Raw genomic sequence first — 21,888 nt, forward strand, 5'->3', positions numbered from 1 at the left:
CATCTGGCATAAAAGTAACACAGCATTTCAGAAAAAGAACATCTTACCAACAGTAAAATATGGTGGTAGTGTGATGGTCTGGGGCTGTTTTGCTGCTTCAGGACCTGGAAGACTTGCTGTGATAAATGGAACCATGAATTCAGCTGTCTACCAAAAAATCCTGAAGGACAATGTCCGGCCATCTGTTCGTGACCTCAAGCTGAAGCGAACTTGGGTTCTGCAGCAGGAAAATGATCCAAAACACACCAGCAAATCCACCTCTGAATGGCTGAAGAAAAACAAAATGAAGACTTTGGAGTGGCCTAGTCAAAGTCCTGACCTGAATCCTATTGCGATGCTGTGGCATGACCTTAAAAAGGCGATTCATGCTCGAAAACCCTCCAATGTGGCTGAATTACAACAATTCTGCCAAGATGAGTGGCCAAAATGCCTCCACAGCGCTGTAACAGACTCATTGCAAGTTATCTCAAACGCTTGATTGCAGTTGTTGCTGCTAAGGGTGGCCCAACCAGTTATTAGGTTTAGGGGGCAAGCACTTTTTCACACAGGGCCATGTGGGTTTGGATTTTGTTTTCACTTCATAATAAAAAAACTTCATTCAAAAACTGCATGTTGTGTTTACTTGTGTTATCTTTGATTAATATTTAAATTTGTTTGATGATCTGAAACATTAAAGTGTGACAAACATGCAAAAAAAAATAAAAAATCAGGAAGGTGGGCCAACACTTTTTCACACCACTGTGTGTGTGTGTGTATATATATATATATATATATATATATATATATATATATATATATATATATATACTGTAAGTGTCTGTCAGCAGTGTTTGATTGAAATTATTTATAAATCAAAATAACTTTTGTTTTAATGGATATAGCATATTAAACTAATTTTAAATGCATAGCAATATATTTTATTAGAAAAAAAACTAACAAGCATTACAAATTCTGCCTCTCATTTGCCACCCCAATTGAAGAATGACCCATATATATACACACAAATGAAATCAATCATTTTTATTAATATGCCAGCTGACATGAAACGAAACACAGATTTACCATTTGCAATTATATATATATATAATTGCAAATTGTAAATATATATATATATATATATATATAATTGCAAATTGTAAATCTGTGTTTCGTTTCATGTCAGCTGGCATATTAATAAAAATGATTGATTTCTTTCGTGTATATTGTCATGCTTTCTCCAGCCCACATACCACACCTGTCTGTCACTAGTCTGTAATTATTTTTTTTGTTGTTGCATGAATGGTTGATGATGAAATTATGTAGCATACCTAGAAAGAGGAAACAGAAGCTCTACAGTTGTTCAGAGAAATGAAGCAAGATCTGAAAATTGTTTTATATATATTTTATCTATCTGCATAATTCCGTCTACCTTGCAGTATAAATAATAATCAGCAGACACTGAAAACTCATAATGTTCAGTAAATGCACAATAAACATTTACAATAAATTGAATTAAGTTGTCATTATTTCTGTTGTGAAATCAGTCAGTGGTTCATCTGCCATGTTTACGTCTGTTGCCATACTCAACAGTGGCCCTTTTATCTGAGTCTTGTTTTTGTTTTGTTTTTTGATGTGATGGAATGTGGGATTTTCTTGACTTTGAATACACGACACATGACAAAGCTTTTGCTTTCATCAGCTGTAGGATAGTTTTGTTCTCTTTCTCGGAAGGGTAATTATTTCTCAGAGAGATACTCCTGTATCTCAAACAGTAGACAATGGCGTTAGAAACAGGTTATGGGTTTCGTTCCCATGGATCAACTGATTAACAAATATAAACCTTGAATGCAGTATAGGTTGCTTTGAATAAAAGCAATAACCAAATGCATAAATATTCCTCAGATTTAAAAAAACTGATCTCAGGGCTGATTTAAACTGTACAGGCTTACACTAAAATCATTCTACCTCCAAATCTCTTTCATAAAAAAAAACCCCTTCAAATATCTAAAGGTTTTCTGCAGAATAAGAGTATAAATCTTATAAATAAGAGTACAAAGCCAAAAACTCATCACCAAACACCAATGACTTGTACAAATGTGTACAGACATTTTAGGCACTTCCAAAACTGTTGCAATAGAGATGGAAATACAATTTTTAAATACATGAGTTATGTTTCCATCTTTGTTGCCACAGTTTTGTTAGTGCCCTTTTCTGTTCTAAAGAAGGGGGTCACAATACTTTTGTACATATAGTGCATGTACACGTGTTTGGTGTTTGGTGATGAGTTTTTAGGTCAAGTTCTGTATTTAAAGTCACACCAGAGGTCTTCAGCTGGGATTCTGCAGATAGTCAGAAGTTCTTCCACACTGACTCAATCAATCATCTCTTATTGAACCTTGACTTATACACAAAGGCATTTTCATATTAGAATATTGCTATAAAATTAGAAGCACACAATCCCCTACAGAATATCATTATATGCTTAAACGTTAAGATGTGTACTCATGGAAATGACTAAAGTAGTCAAACCGGTTCATTAGAAGGGGGTGTCCCAATACTTTTGGCAATATAGACCCCCTGTGCAGAATATTAAAGGTAAAAAATATTTCTAAACTTAAGCTACATTAACATTTACTGTACCAAATACAAAAAATACATTCATTATAGACATTCCTTGAATGTCAGAAAAAAACTTTTTCACTTAAAGTTCACAAAGGCTTGAGTTCATTAAAGTCACATAGACACATTTATACACTGATCAAACAGATCAATAATATACTGTTATTTCACAGAAATTAATATTTACATTTACATTTATGCATTTATCAGACACTTTTATCCAAAGCGACTTACATTGCATTCAAGTTACAGTTTTTACATTTTATCAGCTCTTGCTTTCCCTGGGAATCGAACCCATGACCTTGGCGTTGCTAGTGCCATGCTCTAGTATTTGAGCTACAGGAAAGCAGAAACAGAAACAGAGTTTTAAACCAACAACCAGTGTTATATAGTTCAGTAGTTTTATGTACAGATAGTGTAGAGTGTGTAGTTTAGTGGAGTTCAAATAAAGCCTGTATCTTTCATCAGCACCACATGGAAAATCAAACAAAACTGATTGATTTCATACTGCTGCACTGATCACAGCTTCTGGATGATCGCTGTTGTCCTTATTATGTCTGAGGCCCAGAAACATTCTCTTCTGGAATCCACAAGATGTTTTGAAGCTTGGTATCTTGTTGCGAATGACAGCCATTATGACGATAATGATGAGGATGAAAAAGCCCACAACCACAGCGGTGACAGTATATTTAGATCGAGGATTCTCTGCTGTGTCTGGTAAAGACGTTCCTTGTAAGCTTTGTTGTATATTTTCCTCTGTAAAAGTACATTTCAAATATTTTATAACACTGTTTGATTCATAAATACAAATGAGGCCTATAAGACTGACAGTCATATTCTCCACACAGACCTTCACAATATAAGAATCTGAGAATCTGATAAAACCAATTCTCTACACACACAGACTAAATCTAAAATCTCTTAAATCTCAATTATGTTTAGAAATCTTCACTAAAAACACTTCATCTAAACACTAAAATCCTTGGTGATTTAAAGTCATGAATATGCTGAAGAGCAGTTTTCTGTGTTCCTGCAATCTAAGTGACCTGAAGCAGTATTCAGTAGTAATCAATAATAAAATATAATACCTTTCATGCTAGAAGCTTCAGTAACAATTCCAGATGTAGTTGGCACTGTTAAGATATTTTAAATCACATAAATTAAACACAAATTTGCTTTACTGAATGATAAACAAAAATATCATATACAGTACCTGGTATGTTCACGGTGAATTCTGTTGTTTTCCTTCCACATTTTGTTTGCACAAAGAATCTGAATTTTTCTGTCATTGCCGTAGATGGAGTGTAGCGGCATGTGAAGCTGTTACTGTGATCACAAGAGTTCACAGGAGGTTCTTCTTTACAGATTGCCAAGTTATTATAGCTGATAGGGTATTGAAACTTGTACATTTGAATGCAGCATTCAGTGCGCCGCAATGAGACCCTGCATGTGAAAGTTTCTTCTTCCCCCACAGATCCAGTCACATCATCACAGCTTACAATGAAATCTGAAAAATAACAATGTATAATAGACCAACTGAATGATAAACAAGTTTTTTTTGTTTTTTTTACAATACTAGTTTAGTATAACTAGTTATAGTTTACTCTATAAAGTTTCATGAAATATACAGTGAATCTTTTATTAGAGAACATATTCATATATAAAATCATTGCATTATGTATTTTTGTATGTTAGATTTTGACCTGTAAACATATTTTAATTTTCATTATGACCTACAGCTTTTACCATTCATTTTCTAATAGCAGAATAACACAGCAGTCTCTGCATGCAGCTCCTGACTATTTCTTTTAATTATGTCTATCATATATAGTCAGAGAAAACACAAAATCCTGTCATGGTTGAAAATGTGATTTTTTATTTATCTGTTTGAACACAGTTACATACACAGTTTTTTTAAGAGCCACATGTTTTGTATATCTATGGATCAGATCATTGACCATTTTTTCATTATTTTGGATTTAGTTTTTAAAATTCTCACACGCACTTTCTAAAAGGAGGTTTATTCTCTTACCATCATAAGCTTGACAGACAGCATAAAAGGTCCAAACCAGAATGAACAGTTGCACAGCATTTACAGCATTCATAGTTGTGATTCTGCAGTATAAGACATGACAGAAATTCATATGAGAAGTGATAAGGAGGTACTAGGCTGTCTTCTAATGCATCTTACTTACATTAGATCTTACAAATAAATCAAGAAAGAAAGGGCAGAAGCATTTTTTAAATATCTGGTAAATGTGTAAATCACAAACACCATGCATGTATTAATAATTGCCATGTAGCACATAATATGTAGCACATAATGGATTATTAAATACAAAGGGAATTATTTCATGTACAGAGAGAGTTATTGCTCACCTGTGGTCTGTACGTCTTCACTGTCTGAGTTCATTCCACTCTGATTGTCTGAGTGTATATAAACACTTTCACTTTCAACATCACTGAACCAGACAGTAGGTGTTTAAAACCTGTTAACCCGCACCAGGACGCCAGTGCACCGAACTCTCTTTGTTTGCACGTGTCATTGTTTACAATAGAATAAATGAAACGGAAAAAAATTAATCTTGACAAACTATATATCATTCTGAAGGTCTAAGCCTCAAGCATCGACGACAGATCGCTGTATTTCAATGGAAAGCTTATAAAGAATGTATTTGCTACATTTGTGTAAGCAGTACACATCAAAACAAGCATAATAAATATAGCTGCAAGCAGCGATTACCGGGGCCAAGCCCACGAATGGCCCGTAGCGAGGTGCAGAACGGGAAGAACAAAAACAGCTGAAATAGAACGTACATAGAAAAAACAAATAAGGTTCAGAAGTACAGAAGTTCAAAACTGAATAGAAGTTCAGATGAGAATGAACAAACACACGTTTCTGATTCAAGACAAACGCGCACGGAAGATCCAACATCCGGAACAAAAGCAACGTTCGCATCGCTTCTGGTCACAGTACCTCTGGCGGTCTGGGTATGTGCCAACTGGGATTCGAACCAATGACCTGAAAGGTTCGGGGCCAGTGGCTTAGCAGATCACGCCACTCAGTTGATACACATTCAACTGGCTGCGTAGGACAGGTTAAGGAGTGAGAATGAGCTGACTAAAAAAGTTCCTTAGCATTTTAACCAGTGTAACACGCAAATTTAAGTTAATTGTAACGCAGCTTATAGTTAACACGATATCTGAGGGGTCCCATTAAACAGAATGGTAATTGTTTAGCCTATAACTTAGTAGAATGTTAAGATTATTAGCATAAGACAATGAACACAGGTACGGTCATAACTTTGAATGAGGAATGGCAAAAAAACAGGTTTTCATTTACTTCAATATGGCTGAGAGGCACATTCATGGAAAATGACAAATGAGACATCGTCAGAATCAGCATACCCCAGGGAATGAAAGGATACAGAAATAACAAAATTTGGACAATGCTTTTAAAAGTTATAAGCAAAATAGTGCATATTTGGTATCTCATGACCCCTAGGTGGTGCTGTTCCCAACTTTGGCATATATCCTCAGTTCATTGTGTTGATGAAGCGTACCAATTTTTGTGTCGATTGATCAAAGTTTGGCCGAGATACAGCCTCTGAAACAATTTCGGGACAACCTTGTTAACTTCACAGCATCATAACTTTTTTTTTCACCAGTAGGTCCAAATATTCTGTACATTCATTTCTATGTGCCTCAGTCCAAAGATCATGTGAGCCAAGTTTGGGAAGAATTGGACAGATTTTGAAGGAGGAGCAGCAAGAAAACTGTTTTTCCATTTACTTCAATATGGCTGACAGGTACATTAACGGAAAATGACAAATGAGACTTCGTCAGAATCGGCATCACCCAGGGAACGAACCGACATAAAAATTACACATTTTGGATAACATTTTCAAAAGTTCAAAAGTTTCAAATGTGCTTTTGCCAAGAATTGTTATATCTCTGGAACACTAGGTGACGCTGTCTTCATTTTTCCGGGGTACCTCAAGGACACCATCTTCATGATCCCTACCGATTTTTGTGCAGATATGTCAAATGGTTCAAAATATATTGCAATTTATTACAAATTTCAAAATGGCGGACATGTGGTCCTCTCATTCGGCATGACCCAAGGAATCCATAGACACAAAGATTATAATTTTCTGACTGACTGTTCAAAAGTTATAAGCGAAAATGTGAATTTTTGGTATGTCACGACCCATAGGTGGCGGTGTTCCCAACTTTGGCATGGACCCTCAGATCATGGTGTTGATGAAGCGTACCAAGTTTAATTTCGATTGATCAACGTTTGGCCAAGATACAGCCACTGAACCAATTTAGGGTCAATTTAGTTAAATTTACAACATCATAACTTTTGAACAAAGATGAATAAAAAAAATCTGTTCAGTCATTTCTGTGCGGCTCAGTCCAAAGATCATCTGATCCAATTTTGCGAAGAATTGGACAGATTTTGAAGGAGGAGTAGCGAAAACAAAGAATACTGTACTTTTTAAAATGGCCGCTACTGTAATGGGTGGAGTCTTAATGTAAGCTATCGAATGTGATGAGCATGAAGAGAGTAATCAGGTGTACTAAGTTTCATTTTTCTAGAATTAGGGGTTCAGGAGTTATTACCATTTCAATGTTGAATTGTTGAACTGGTGGTGGCACTATAGAGTTGGTCCTAGAGACCCCAAAGTTGGTCAGATCACTATTCATGTCCATCACTACAAGTGTGCCAAATTTCATCATTTTCCTGTGTTCCCTTCATAGGGCTGCCATAGACTCACATTGGACGAAAATAAAAATCATACGATTACAATAGGGGCTACAGCCCATTCTGGGCTTGGCCCCTAAAAAAGCAGTACGTACCAGATTCATTGTAATAACGAGTCACAAACGTGTCCACTGCTGAAATCCCGGTTTAGTTAGAAAGGCAAAGATCCACAGAACAACATCCCATAGAGCACTTTTAGTCCAGCGAAACAATATCGTTGTAATATGGATGGATATTCCTTTGTTTACGTTTCATTTCTTCAGGAGAGTTATTGTTTGTGTCCGTAATAGAATAAATTACGCTCAAAAACAGCGTCTTGGTGGTACAAAACAACAACACGGTGTTGTAGCATACAGTGTTAAAAACAGAATGAGACCATCCACTGAAAAAAAGTCACAGATACATGGAATATTGTTTATTTGAATTTAGCGCTCTCTCATGACAGCGCGTGACGCACACTGTGACGCAGCTTTCATCTGACTGGGGCGTAACTTAGCAATCGCCTTTTTCCACAAATAACTCTTTCTTTTTTTTTCTTCAACATTTTTCATATATATGTGTGTGTTGTCGTGCTGTATCTGCATGATTACCATCTGTATGAATGCACATCAGCGTGTGATTACCGACTCTATGACAGCTATCAGTGTGCTGTCAATGATCAGCTATTATTGATTATATGGCCATCTGTATGATTATCATCTGTATGGACGCACATCAGCGTGTGATGACCGACTGTATGACCATGTGTGGCAATATCATTTTACATCTGGCAATCAGAGTATACACTTGAGAATGTACTACATAGCTATTTTTTTTCAATTTTTCTTTCCTTTTTTATTACTCAAATAATTATTTTTGTATTTTTTAGTGCTCAAATAAATCCCTTATATGGTGTCTAAAATTCTGTCTATTATTTTATAATTGAAAAACTATGCAGGAGTATTTATAATGACTAAAATAATTTGTATAATTCTGCAATGCATTTGGTTATTGTTTTTCCTCAAACGGGGGATGGGGGGACTACAAATATTCTCCGAAAAATGATTGCAGGAATCTAATTTTTCATGGTATCTTCTTCAAATCTGAAATATAAACTCATGAGACATGTTACTTTCAACCCATTACTTTTCTGGATTGCTCCAGGACGTGTTTCATGTATTTGTATATGAAAAAAAAAAAAAAAAACATTCAGTGTGGTAAAACATTTTTCAAGGCACGTCAGTGTCTATAACTTTTTATTTTTTTGAGTATTATCAACTCTGGATGATGGATAGTAAAGCCTAGAGTGTCTTCTTTCCAAAGATCGTCTTTCCAAATTGTGTGTGTAGCACACTATTGTCAGGAACTGTTATCATTTTATTTTAGGTAGGTCATTTTCACCTGTGAGGCCCAAAATGGGGGGTGCTGGCTAACAGGTTAAATCACACTGGGAAAAAACAAAAACAAAAGACAAACAATTTTATTTATTTTTTTCGGGTTGTTTTCTTTTATTTTGAATTGCAGTCAAAACTCTGTAAAATTATCCCTAAGTTAACTACTTGGCTGCTATTTTATGTTTAATGATATTAATGACAATTAACAGTAATTCACTTTTTATATAGAAAAACTACTGTATTTTTTTACAGTATTTTTTCTGTTTTCTTAAATTACAAACAAATGTATGTAAAATTACAAAAATAATCTTTAATTAATACAATAACAAAACTGTTAGATGATAAAATGGTCAAATGACTGGCAGCAACAGCTGCCAATCAAAAACCATTAAAATTAAAGTAAAATCTCCTTATTTAAATAAGCTGACAAATTGTTATTATTTCTATTTTGTAATTTGTATTATTTTACAGGTATTTCCTGAATTTTTATGATCAAACACCGTCACTGAAAAACAAAAGTAAAAAAAAACGGTCAAATGACTGGCAACACAGGGTTCCAAACAAAAACCTTAAAATTAACAGGCTATTAATTAAACCTGTTAATTCACAGGCATTTCCTATATTATTACAATCAAACACCTTCACTGTAAAATTAACTAATTAATTAATTAAACGTCACATGACTGGCAGCAACAGAACATGAAAAACTAACAGATCTCTCTCGAGATCAGCATCTTCACTTATTACAAACATGTCTGACTTTATTTCTTTCATACAAAACTTCTTATTGAGAATTAACAGATGTTATTTTATTGAACATATTAAAGTTTGAAGTCACCATTGTGGAGATACGTGTTTGCTTTAGTTGGGCTTCTGACCCTTCACTTTACAATATCAGCTTTTCTCTGGCTACTATAACTGTGTTTCTAAGACATGTTTATTATGGCAAAAATCACTAGTGAAAAATCTGATCAGACAGTCCTGGTTGTTTATTGATAATGAGCTAGTCATCGTATAGTTGCCTGATCACATCATGAGTATTGATTCTGAATATGTTTTTTTACAGCAGTCATGTGATGTTACGAAAATCAGGGATTCACTTTTTTTAATCATTATATAGAAAGTATCTTGAAAAGAGTATTTTTGACTCACACAAAGGTTTCTGTTGTCTGAGTTTTGTGGGTTACCATTGTGCTGAAGTGTAGAGTCTGTGCTTCAATCCAGGAGACGGCCAAGGAACATTGACATTATGCTGCATGTTGTTCTGTTTAAAGGCAGTAACTGTGGAGCTGCTGATGCAGTGATAGTTAACAGTTTTTGTATGTGTGCTATTGTTAGCTGGTGGATAACTGCAAAAAAAAAAAAATTAAGTTTCACAGAGACTGTTCCATTAATGGTAATCTTTTGGCACCCTGTGCTGCCAAGCATTTCACTGTTTTTTTACGTTTAATTTTTTTTACAGTGCATGACAACTTTCGGAGTGATTGACATGGCGGCTGGGATTGTGTAGAGACCTTTGAAGCTTCATTGAAACTGTGTTTTTAATCTTCAATCCACTGGGTTGGCCACCATAAAAGTTCACTGTATGAAGAAAAATCCTGGAATGTTTTCCTCAAAAAAACTTTGCGACTGAAGAAAGAAAGACTTGAACATCTTGGATGACATACGGGTGAGTAGCTTGTCAGGAATTTTTTTCATTTGTGTTTGTCATAAAATTATGAACAAATACATTAAAACAACACCATGGTTTAAAATTTAGAGGGTTTTCAGTCACTATTTATATTGAGTGGCCTTAACATTTAAATGAATCATTTGGTACTATGCACATATTGTGTACATCATTTTTTTTACATTGTACTTACATTTTAAAAATACCTGCATATAATTACATCTGTAATTAATTTCTGTAATTGCATTTATAATTACACTGTTGAACCACCCCTTACTCCTTAACCCACCCTTAAACCGACCCATACCACCAAACCTGTCCCTAACCTTACCCGTATCCCACCTCAATACCTGAAAAAGTGATTTGCAATACAATATAGTACATAGTAGTTAAGGCCAGTTAATATAAAGTGGGATCGGACTATTACTATATACATAGAGACTATTTTTTATAAATGTTCTCTAATGTTTGTCGGTAGGGCACTTTTTTTAAATTCAAAAATGCTAAAATATGCAACAAGGCTGAAGAGGTTTTAACCACAGGTTTTGTAGCACAATCATGGCTGTTTTGAGACAAGTCTCCACCGCTGAGCCTCAAGCGAGGTGTTTCCCATGTTGCTGTAGGGTGCTCTCACTGTAATAACCACGCATTTAAAATGCATTGGAGTCATTGTTTTGTCATTCAATTCAAGCGTTAATTAATTTGTCTGTCTCTCGCCCACCTTTTTCCATTTGTTTACCTCCACTGGGCTCAAACTCTCTTTGTCACCTGACAGTGTTGTGTTTTATTTACTTTCTTTAATATTCATTCATTCATTCATTCATTCATTCATTTATAATCATTTATATAATATATAATATATATATATATATATATATATATATATATATATATATATATATATTATTCCATTTAATCATGTAACCATTTATAATAAGAAGAATATACTTATTTCATTGATTTATTCATTGCCTAGTCATTTATTATTAGTTTGATATAATTTTTTTAATTGTTATTTAGTTTTAAGATTGTGTGTTTCAAGGGCTGTTTGGCTTCATGAATAAGAGATATGAGGAAATGTTTATGGAAATTCAAGGTTTATGGAATGTTGTTGTGAAGCAGTTTGGTATAACACTATTAGTTTGATTTGTGCTGGTCAGACAGGCCTGGGCATTGAAACATATGCAACTAAATCTATTCAATAAACTCTGCTCCTTTTTTACCATTATCACTTCGTCTCCTGCTTCTGCTCTATAATGGCTTTGCTCAGTCAACTTCTTAGCTGATAGTTCGGGGTATTTTGGATACCAGACAAGACTTGCAGGTTTTGGGTATTAGACAGTTTTGCTTCAATAAGCTTCAAAGAAACAAAAAGTGAACAAAACTGTGTACTGTCTCCTTCACTTTCAGTTTATGACAATATCAGTTTTATCTGTCTTTAGAATAAAAACAAGCAGCAATCCTCCATCAAAAGTTATCAAATGACACTTGATTAACAACAAAACTATGCATATATTCTTTATATGATATTCATATTTGATCAGGAAGACATGCTCTCTGCTGGTAGAAGAATGCATTATATACATGACACCTGAACAGAGAATGGCTTTTACTACAAATAAACAATTTAATTAAAAATGGTTTGATTAGCAACATAGAAATTGTTCGTAATATTTAAAAATAAAACAGTTTGGTCTATTTTCAGTTTGAAAGACCTTGAATATGCACTGGTTGCACGAATAATCAATCTTGCTAGTTCTGGACTCACATGACTCTTGCACACTGTTCTTGAAATATCTAGGTGCGCGACCATTCATCTAAGTATGTGGTTTTTCTCAGGTGTGGGACCTTTTTACTTTCTTTCTCGGAACAGTAATTAATTCATCAGAATTCATAAATAAATCTCAAGATCTAGGGAATCTCATTCGAAGTACAGATGAGCTCTGTGCAGCTACTTTCCCCCCAGTTTCCTGGTTTGATTTACCCATCATCCGATGATAAAAACACGTTCCAGATATCCATCTTTAGAGAGTATAGCCTATCACAAGTCTGTATTGAGTTCCTTACTTCTTAAACCAATAAAACACACTGTACAAACAGTACTATTCACAACATTAGAAAACTGCATGTGGGGATCACGTGACGCTTTCATGAGCAAAGTCGCACATTAGCTGAGCTGCGTGTATATTACCGTCTTTTTGCTTTGTTTTGTTTTTGTTAGCTTGTTTATTTTATTCACAATTTGAGAAAACCAAGTCATAATGACAAATCTATGTCTAATGTAGATATTACTGCAACTACTGTTAATGTACAAGATTAAGAATGAGAAGGACAGCATTGGTTTTTAATCTGATCAAAATTGCAGGCAGTAAGAAAAAAGTGTTTGTGTATTCATTTCATATAAGTTAGTAAATTTGTGAGATTTCTTTATCTGGAATAATATACAGTATATTGCTGTGACAGACAGAGAACATGAAAGTTTATTGCCCAGGCCAGTTCACCACACTGGCTGGTCTTCACATGGACAACAGCACCACCTCTAGACAGATTATTAATAAAACACAGGATCTGTCTTTAGTAATCTAGTTTAATTTAGTAAAGTCTCTTGTACTTTAGGGAATAGATTCTAATAATAAAAAGCTTTTGAACATTTTTCAGGAACAAATATAGTTAATTTAACACAAACTAACAAACTTTAACATAAATTAGCCTACCGCTGAGATAAACTGTGCTGATTATTGTAATGGGAAGATCGGATCATTTTACTGATTCTCTCGTTGAATTTAGAACATTTATTGAATATTTATTCAAGTCATTCGTTCATTTGATCTGTATTAAATGTTATATTTTCAACAGTCAAACTCCCCGAACACGTCCACCTATCCAATTTTGATCACATTCCGAATTAGGAAATAATAATGCAGCCATAATTTATAATGAACATACATCATTACATACTTTACCTCCCGAGTCTTCTAAATTTTTTTTTTTCATGTGACAGGCGCAATTGACAAATCATTCATTAATGATCATAATGATCACATTGTGACAGTATTGATTATTCAGATGCATTGTATATTTATTTTATTTTATTTTAGTAATTTAATGAAGTTTTGTAATATTCAGTTCCTCTTCAGGAACTCGAGCTGCGTCGACGACGCTTTGGGGAACGCCAACAGTGTAACCGGCTCTGAATACCAATCAAATCTGTCCAGAAATTGGAAGGGACGTCACGGGCGAGGTGACGTAATGACCAGCTGGTATAAAAGCACGTGCGGTGAAACCGGCATCAGCTTTCTGTCATTCAGCTAAGCGCTCTGTGTCTTGTGAGTCATATTTACCGTTGTCTGTCTGTGAATGATGTCCAAACGTGGTTGCAAAACCAAGTATGGGAGAGAGAGTGAGGCGCAATACAGGCTGTGTGTTCCTCCGTGCAAACACTATTTGTGTGCGGAGGACACACACAGCCTGTGTGTGCTTTGCTTGGGAGCGAGGCACGCGGCGGCAGCCCTCGAGGGGGCTGACTGTCCGCACTGCGAGGGTTTTCCTCTACGTGTGCTTCGCTCCCGAAAGGCTCTTTTCTCTGGAGAAGGGTCTTTCATTAGCGCTCCCCGCGGCGCTGGCCCCGCTTCCGCTGAGGCGGAGCGTAGGCGGCGTTCGTGGGGTTCGCAACGGGATCTGGCAGAGGGATCGGAGACGAGCGAGTCTTTTTCTCCGTCCTCACCTGCCGGATCCCGCGACCGCTCGCCGAGTTCGGAAGCACACCTGGCGGTTTCTTCCCCTCGGGCAGCGGCCGCGGCGCTTCTCTTGTCTTCCTCTGAGGAGGTTGACATGGGAGGCGCTGAACGTGTCGCACCCCCTCTTTCACCCCAGTATGAGGAGCTTGTGGAGGTGATCACTCGTGCTGTAGCCAAGCTCTGTATTGACTGGCCGGCCGAGCGTTCGGTTGAACCGCAGAGAGGCAAACTAGAGGAGCGTTTCCTGCGGTTCCAGATCTCACCTCCACACCGGAGCCTGCCGTTTTTCCCCGACCTCCACACTGAGGTGTCGAGGTCATGGGGAAAACCCTTCTCGGCCCGCCTCTTCGCCCCCTCACCTGGTTATTGCGGCAGTGTGATGGGGACGAGGGAGCGTGGTTACGGGGCCATGCCGCGTGTGGAGCAGACGCTTGCGAGCTATCTGTCTCCTGACGCGGCATCGTCCCTGAAGGCTCCGACCTTGCCCACCAAGCCGCTGCGTACATCATCGGCGCTGGTGGGCAAGGGGTACGTGGCAGCAGGTCTGGCTGGTTCTTGCCTGCACACCATGGCGGTGTTGCAGGCATACCAGGCGGACCTGCTCAAAGATCTGGACGAGGGCGAGGGAATTTCTGCGGAGGACGTTCGTGAACTCCGCAGAACCGCTGATTTGTCTCTCTGCGCCACCAAGGAGACCGCCCGTGCCATTGGGCGGTCTATGGCAGCCTTGGTGGCGGCGGAGAGGCACTTGTGGTTGACCCTGTCCGACATTAAAGAACGGGACAGGGTCTTCCTCTTGGACGCCCCGCTGTCGCCTGCTGGCCTATTTGGTGATGCTGTTGACTCGGTTGTCAGCAGACACCAGGAGGCCAGGAGGCAGGCGGCGGCGTTCCAGCGGTTTCTCTCTCGCCGCGCTCCGGTTCTCGGGGCTGCTGGGCGAAAGCATCCCCTGCCGCGTGCTGGCTCCTCACATAGGGAGGCGCAGAAGGAGAGCGTGGCCACCCGTGCGCCTCCTCATAAGCGGGGTAGAAAGAAGGATGCGCGGCCGGGGACCTCTCAGCCTAAGCAGGATCTGAGGACCATGCTTCAGGCGAGGAGGTCTTCGGCCAAGAGGCCCTGATGGTGGTGTGCCAGGGCCTATGAGGGTAGCCCCCGCTGGGGTAGAGCAACGGTCGCTGCAATACACAGCGATCGCCGCCCTCCAGCGCCCTCAGGAGATCGTTCTGCCAACCCTGCCACCTACGGTGCTTCAGGGCGCAGCGGTCTCCAGCGAGCGCGTGTCTCAGTTTCTTCCGCCCGGGACCGTAGCGGAGCTGAGGTGCTCGCCACCCCTTCGGGGGTCTCTGGAGCCGCTAGTTCGGTTGTTCCCTGCCGGTTCTAGCCGCTCTGATTACACCAGAGGCCAGTCTCAAGAGACTGGTTCCCTTAGTAGACTATTTCGCAGCGTGGAAACTTCTGCCAAATATGTCTCGATGGGTCCTGCGCACTGTAGAAGGAGGCTACAGAATCCAGTTTGGTTCTCGTCCACCTCAATTTCACGGGGTGATTTCCACGTCAGTGGGCCCCGAGCAGGCTCTGGTAATGGAACAGGAGGTACATACTCTCTTAAGGAAGGAGGCCATCGAGGTGGTTTCTCCTCTCTCGAGAGAGAGAGTCTGGGTTCTACAGCCGGTACTTCATAGTTCCAAGGAAGGATGGAGGGTTGCGTCCTATTTTAGATCTGAGGCATCTGAACCGCTCAGTCAGTAGACTGAAGTTCAAGATGCTCACGCTCAGGCAGGTCGCGTCTCAAATCAAGTCCGAGGACTGGTTTGTCGCGATCGATCTGAAGGAGGTTCCTGAGGTTTGCTTTCGGGGGCGAAGCTTACCAGTATCGGGTACTTCCTTTCGGCCTAAGCACTCTCACCCCGCACTTTCACGAAGTGTGTGGACGCCGCGTTAGCTCCGTTGAGACTTCGGGGCGTTCGCATACTCAATTACATCGACGATTGGTTGATTCTCGCTCGGTCAGAGCGGAGGGCGGTTCAGCATCGAGGTGCTGTTCTCGCCCACATGAAAGTGTTGGGGTTAAGACTAAACGCCAAGAAAAGTGTTCTTTCTCCAGTACAGAGAACCACTTATCTGAGGGTGGTGTGGGATTCGACCACGATGCAGGCACGTATGTCCCCTGCTCGGATCGAGTCGATCCTCACAGAAGTCGAGAGAGTGAGAGAAGGCCAGTCACTCACTGTAAAGCAGCTTCAGAGACTGCTGGGTCTGATGGCGGCTGCGTCCAACGTTTTACCTATTGGCCTGCTGTACATGAGACCCCTACAGTGGTGGCTCAAGGCCAAGGGGTTCTCCCCGAGGGGAAACCCGCTTCGCATGATCAAGGTCACGCGGCGTGCCTACGTGCCTTGGACATGTGGAGACAACCTTGGTTCTTGTCCCAGGGCCTGGTGTTGGGAGCTCCTTGTCGCCGCGTAACGCTAGCGACGGACGCATCCCTCATCGGTTGGGGAGCGGTCATGAGTGGCCACCCTGCCCACGGTCGGTGTAGAGGTCGTCATCTCACCTGGCACATCAACAGACTCGAGATGTTGGCCGTGTTTCAGGCTTTGAAACACTTTCTCCTAGACCTGAGAGGTCACCATGTGTTAGTTCGCACCGACAACACATCAGTGGTCTCCTACATCAACCACCAAGGAGGTCTGCGGTCGCGTCCCCTGTACAGGTTGGCACACCAGATCCTTGTGTGGGCCCAGGGCAAACTCCTCTCATTGAGAGCTGTTTACATCCCTGGGCATCTCAATGTCGGAGCAGACACCCTGTTGAGGCAGGGGCTGTTATCCGGGGAATGGATGCTTCACACCGAGGTGGTGGAGCAGATCTGGAGAGTATTTGGCCAGGCTCAGGTGGACCTCTTCGCTACTGACAGCGCAATGTCCCCTCTGGTACTCTCTACGTCGTCCAGCTCCCCTGGGGCTGGATGCCATGGTACAGACGTGGCCGAGGCTGCGTCTGTACGCCTTTCCCCCGATCGCTCTGCTCCCTGGAGTTCTGGAGAGAGTGCGCCGGGACGGACACCGGCTGCTATTGGTAGCCCCGTTCTGGCCGGGCCGAGTATGGTTCTCGGACCTGATTTTCCTCCTCGACGGCTCCCCTTGGGAGATTTCAGTCAGGAGGGATCTCCTCTCACAGGCAGGAGGCACCCTTGTGCACCCCTGCCCGGAGTTGTGGAAGCTGTGGGTGTGGCCCCTGAGGGGGCACAGCTGATAGCTTCCGGTCTCTCAACCGAGGTTGTGGAGACCATTCTCCAGTCCAGAGCTCCCTCTATGAGGAAACTGTACGCCCTGAAGTGGAGACGATGGGAGTCAGGGCTCATTCCACTAGGAGTGTGGTGGCCTCCAAGGCCTTTCTCGCAGGTGTCCCTTCCAGGACATCTGCAACGCTGCGGGTTGGTCCACGCCTCTGACCTTCGTCAGCTTCTATGGCCTGGACATGCGAGCCACTCCAGGTTCTTCCGTTATCTTGCCCTAGCTGTGCGCCTTTTTTGGACACACAGGGCAGGGGTGCGGAAGTCTGGAGCCGTTGGTATCTCGTTCCCCAAAGCGTCGTCGACGCAGCTCGAGTTCCTGAAGAGGAACGTCTTAGGTTACTTGTGTAACCCTAGTTCCTCGAGGGAACGAGACGCTGCGTCACGGAGCCACACTTCCGGCATCCCTGCCAGCGCTTGCTTCATTCTAGAAGCTGATGCCGGTTTCCCCGCACGTGCTTTTATACCAGCTGGTCATTACGTCACCTCGCCCGTGACGTCCCTTCCCATTTCTGGACAGATTTGATTGGTATTCAGAGCCGGGTACGCTGTTGGCGTTCCCCAAAGCGTCGTCGACGCAGCGTCTCGTTCCCTCGAGGAACTAGGGTTACACAAGTAACCTAAGACGTTTTCTTCTTATCTGGGGAAAAATAATGTCGGTTGTCGCTATAGAGTTTGAGTGCTGATATCTCAGAAATGTTTGTATATATATATTTTTTTATTTATCTTTTATTATGCAAGTAAAGAATGTGACATTGTTTACATGTACCAAATACAGGACCCCATAGATCAAACATATAAGAGAAGAAAAAACAAAACAAAACACTAAGTAAAAAGGTGACAATATTTACATGTGCCAAAATGCAGAAACACAGACAAATAAACATATATACTGATGGCCAACATGACATTACTTGAGCATTGCACTACAAATCTTTTTGCACTATGCACTGCTTCCCACAAAATATCTCTTTAATCTGCACAACAATTTAATGTACGAAATATATATACAATTTTTATTTTTTATTTTTATCTTTTTGCACAATTTCATGTACAGTATATATGTAAAGTTCTTGTACAGTCTCAGTTTGTGTATGTCTAGGCAACTAGGTATAGTAGTTATAGCATTTATAGTATATGTATCTGTGTCAGATGCTCTATTGTTATTTATTTTTATTTTTTTCTTATACTTGCATTGTTGTATGTTTATCTTATGTTTAACTAGTATGTAGCACCGTGGTCCTGCGAGACACGACATTTCGTTCCACTATATGTCCACACATGTAGCAGAATGACAATAAAGCTCAACTTGACTTGAACTTGAGGTCCGTTCTTATTAACTCCTGTATTTGCATTCATATGTCTGTGAGCATACGTGTGTGTGTGTGTGTGTGTGTGTGTGTGTGTGTGTGTGTGTGCACATGTGTCTGTCATTGTGTCTAGGGTTGGGGAAGGAAGCATACAACTGAAATAGCATCATAATAGTTTGATAACAGATATAAGTAGTGTAAAAAATAAATAAATAAATAAAGACTAATAATAATAATAGTAGTATTAATAAAGACAACAGATGTTATTAGCAACAATAACCATAATAATATTAATCATAATGACAATAATAATCATAATTTTAATAATAACAATAATGATTTAATCAAAACTGGGAGAGGGTGGAGGACAATGAAGAGGGCAAGTAAAAACAATAATATTAATAATATTAGTTGTGAATGATAAATGGATGTTTAATAATTTGGGGGGGGGGGCTCCGATGTAGTGCAGTCCAGGTCAGGGATCCGGCCCACCCACACGGCCCACTTGCCCTGTATGTAAATTAATTTATTTAAATTTTTTTGTCATGTATATGTCTCAGCTACTTTGTGATGCATTAAAACAGTGAGACGTATGGTGCAGCCTAGGCCAGAGATCCAGCCCACTCACACGGCACACTTGCCCTGTATATATATATATATATATATATATATATATTAGTGCTGTCAATCGATTAAAAAAATTAACTAATTAATCACACATTTTTCTAAAATTAATCGTGATTAATCACGCTTAACCCCACCTAACATTCAAGTTTTTAAATAAACAATCTTCAAATGTACAATGTACAAACAACATAAAGACAGTATATTTTTAATATTTCTTTAATGGTATCTTTTTCATGATTGAAGGCCAGCATCACTGATATCAATACTACTGATGTCTCTATAAAAAAATTGTTTTGCCCCCTGAATATTTAACCATTGACTGTAGCCATTCAGCATTACAGTATAATTGAGAGCTATCAATTTTAACATTTATTAGACTTAACGTCTAATTTAAGTGAACTTAAAACAATCTTCACATGAACCCATTATAATAAATGACATATTTAGCTACCTGTGCCCTTCAGCAGAAATATACAGAAAATTAATACTTACCAAACACTAAATTCTAAATTAAATATAGATGAACCCCTTAAAACTATAAAAGTTATTGATTTCCTCTTTTTTCTTTTGTTCTTGGATTAATAGACATCACAGCAGCTGGTTATTAACTTATTTGCCTGCTATTGCTTTAAAAGCTGCTGCTGCTGAAGGTGATGGGGATCTGACATGCATCTTATTTTCTCACAAATCTCTTTACATTTTCTGACTCACTTCAGGTCTGAAAGTCTCAACTAATGAGCGGATGAGTTGAATTGGGTATTTTAGATGAGGGAGACAGTGCTGGGGTGCCTCAGGACAGTTTTTAAAACCATTTCAGAGACATGTACTTAAATGTGACGCATATATAACATAGGCTATTGCATGCATGCACACAGTTTAAGGCAGCTTTAATCGCCTTTTTGGTAACTTCATGCCTTAACTGACGGCATAACTACCACATTGCATGCACGTAGTTTTTTCGCTGTATGATATGAAATGATATAGGCTACAGCGCGCACCGACACCTTTGTGCGTGTATTTGAAGAGTGCGAGCTACGAGCACAGTATCTTTTACGCGCTTGTTTGACTCGCGTCTGGCGTGGAGGCGACGTATAGAGCACGTGTCTGAAACTTCTCCTGTTTGATGTGGTCATAAAGACATTCTGCATCTAAATAAACGCAATCCTTTGCAAGAAAAAAAGCAGTTGCGAATGGGGTGGCCAACCCTAGCCCCGCCCCTGCGTTAATTGCATTAAATATTTTTAACGCGTTAATCTGAAAATAATTAATAGCATGCGTTAACGCGCTAATTTTGACACCACTAATATATATATATACACTCACCTAAAGGATTATTAGGAACACCATACTAATACTGTGTTTGACCCACTTTCGCCTTCAGAACTGCCTTAATTCTACGTGGCATTGATTCAACAAGGTGCTGAAAGCATTCTTTAGAAATGTTGGCCCATATTGATAGGATAGCATCTTGCAGTTGATGGAGATTTGTGGGATGCACATCCAGGGCACGAAGCTCCCGTTCCACCACATCCCAAAGATGCTCTATTGGGTTGAGATCTGGTGACTGTGGGGGCCATTTTAGTACAGTGAACTCATTGTCATGTTCAAGAAACCAATTTGAAATGATTCGAGTTTTGTGACATGGTGCATTATCCTGCTGGAAGTAGCCATCAGAGGATGGGTACATGGTGGTCATAAAGGGATGGACATGGTCAGAAACAATGCTCAGGTAGGCCGTGGCATTTAAACAATGCCCAATTGGCACTAAGGGGCCTAAAGTGTGCCAAGAAAACATCCCCCACACCATTACACCACCACCACCAGCCTGCATAGTGGTAACAAGTCATGATGGATCCATGTTCTCATTCTGTTTACGCCGAATTCTGACTCTACCATCTGAATGTCTCAACAGAAATCGAGACTCATCAGACCAGGCAACATTTTTCCAGTCTTCAACCGTCTAATTTTGGTGAGCTCGTGCAAATTGTAGCCTCTTTTTCCTATTTGTAGTGGAGATGAGTGGTACCCGGTGGGGTCTTCTGCTGTTGTAGCCCATCCGCCTCAAGGTTGTGCGTGTTGTGGCTTCACAAATGCTTTGCTGCATACCTCGGTTGTAACGAGTGATTATTTCAGTCAAAGTTGCTCTTCTATCAGCTTGAATCAGTCGGCCCATTCTCCTCTGACCTCTAGCATCAACAAGGCATTTTCGCCCAGAGGACTGCCACATACTGGATGTTTTTCCCTTTTCACACCATTCTTTGTAAACCCTAGAAATGGTTGTGCGTGAAAATCCCAGTAACTGAGCAGATTGTGAAATACTCAGACCGGCCCGTCTGGCACCAACAACCATGCCACGCTCAAAATTGCTTAATCACCTTTCTTTCCCATTCTGACATTCAGTTTGGAGTTCAGGAGATTGTCTTGACCAGGACCACACCCCTAAATGCATTGAAGCAACTGCCATGTGATTGGTTGATTAGATAATTGCATTAATTAGAAATTGAACAGGTG

The 21,888-nt window shown here is 39.9% G+C and overlaps 1 long non-coding RNA gene across 1 annotated transcript; it reads right to left on the reverse strand.

Annotated features, from left to right (window-relative positions):
* Nucleotides 1-2,638: 2,638 nt before the first annotated feature.
* On the reverse strand, nucleotides 2,639-5,019 carry LOC306851881. The gene is made up of 4 exons (XR_013782540.1): nucleotides 4,978-5,019; nucleotides 4,631-4,713; nucleotides 3,812-4,105; nucleotides 2,639-3,354 (listed from the first exon to the last, which is right to left on the reverse strand). It is a non-coding gene; the product is annotated as an uncharacterized lncRNA (long non-coding RNA).
* Nucleotides 5,020-21,888: the final 16,869 nt, after the last annotated feature.

The sequence above is a fragment of the Barbus barbus genome (assembly GCF_936440315.1).
Source record: "Barbus barbus genome assembly, chromosome: 31".
NCBI lineage: Eukaryota > Metazoa > Chordata > Actinopteri > Cypriniformes > Cyprinidae > Barbus > Barbus barbus.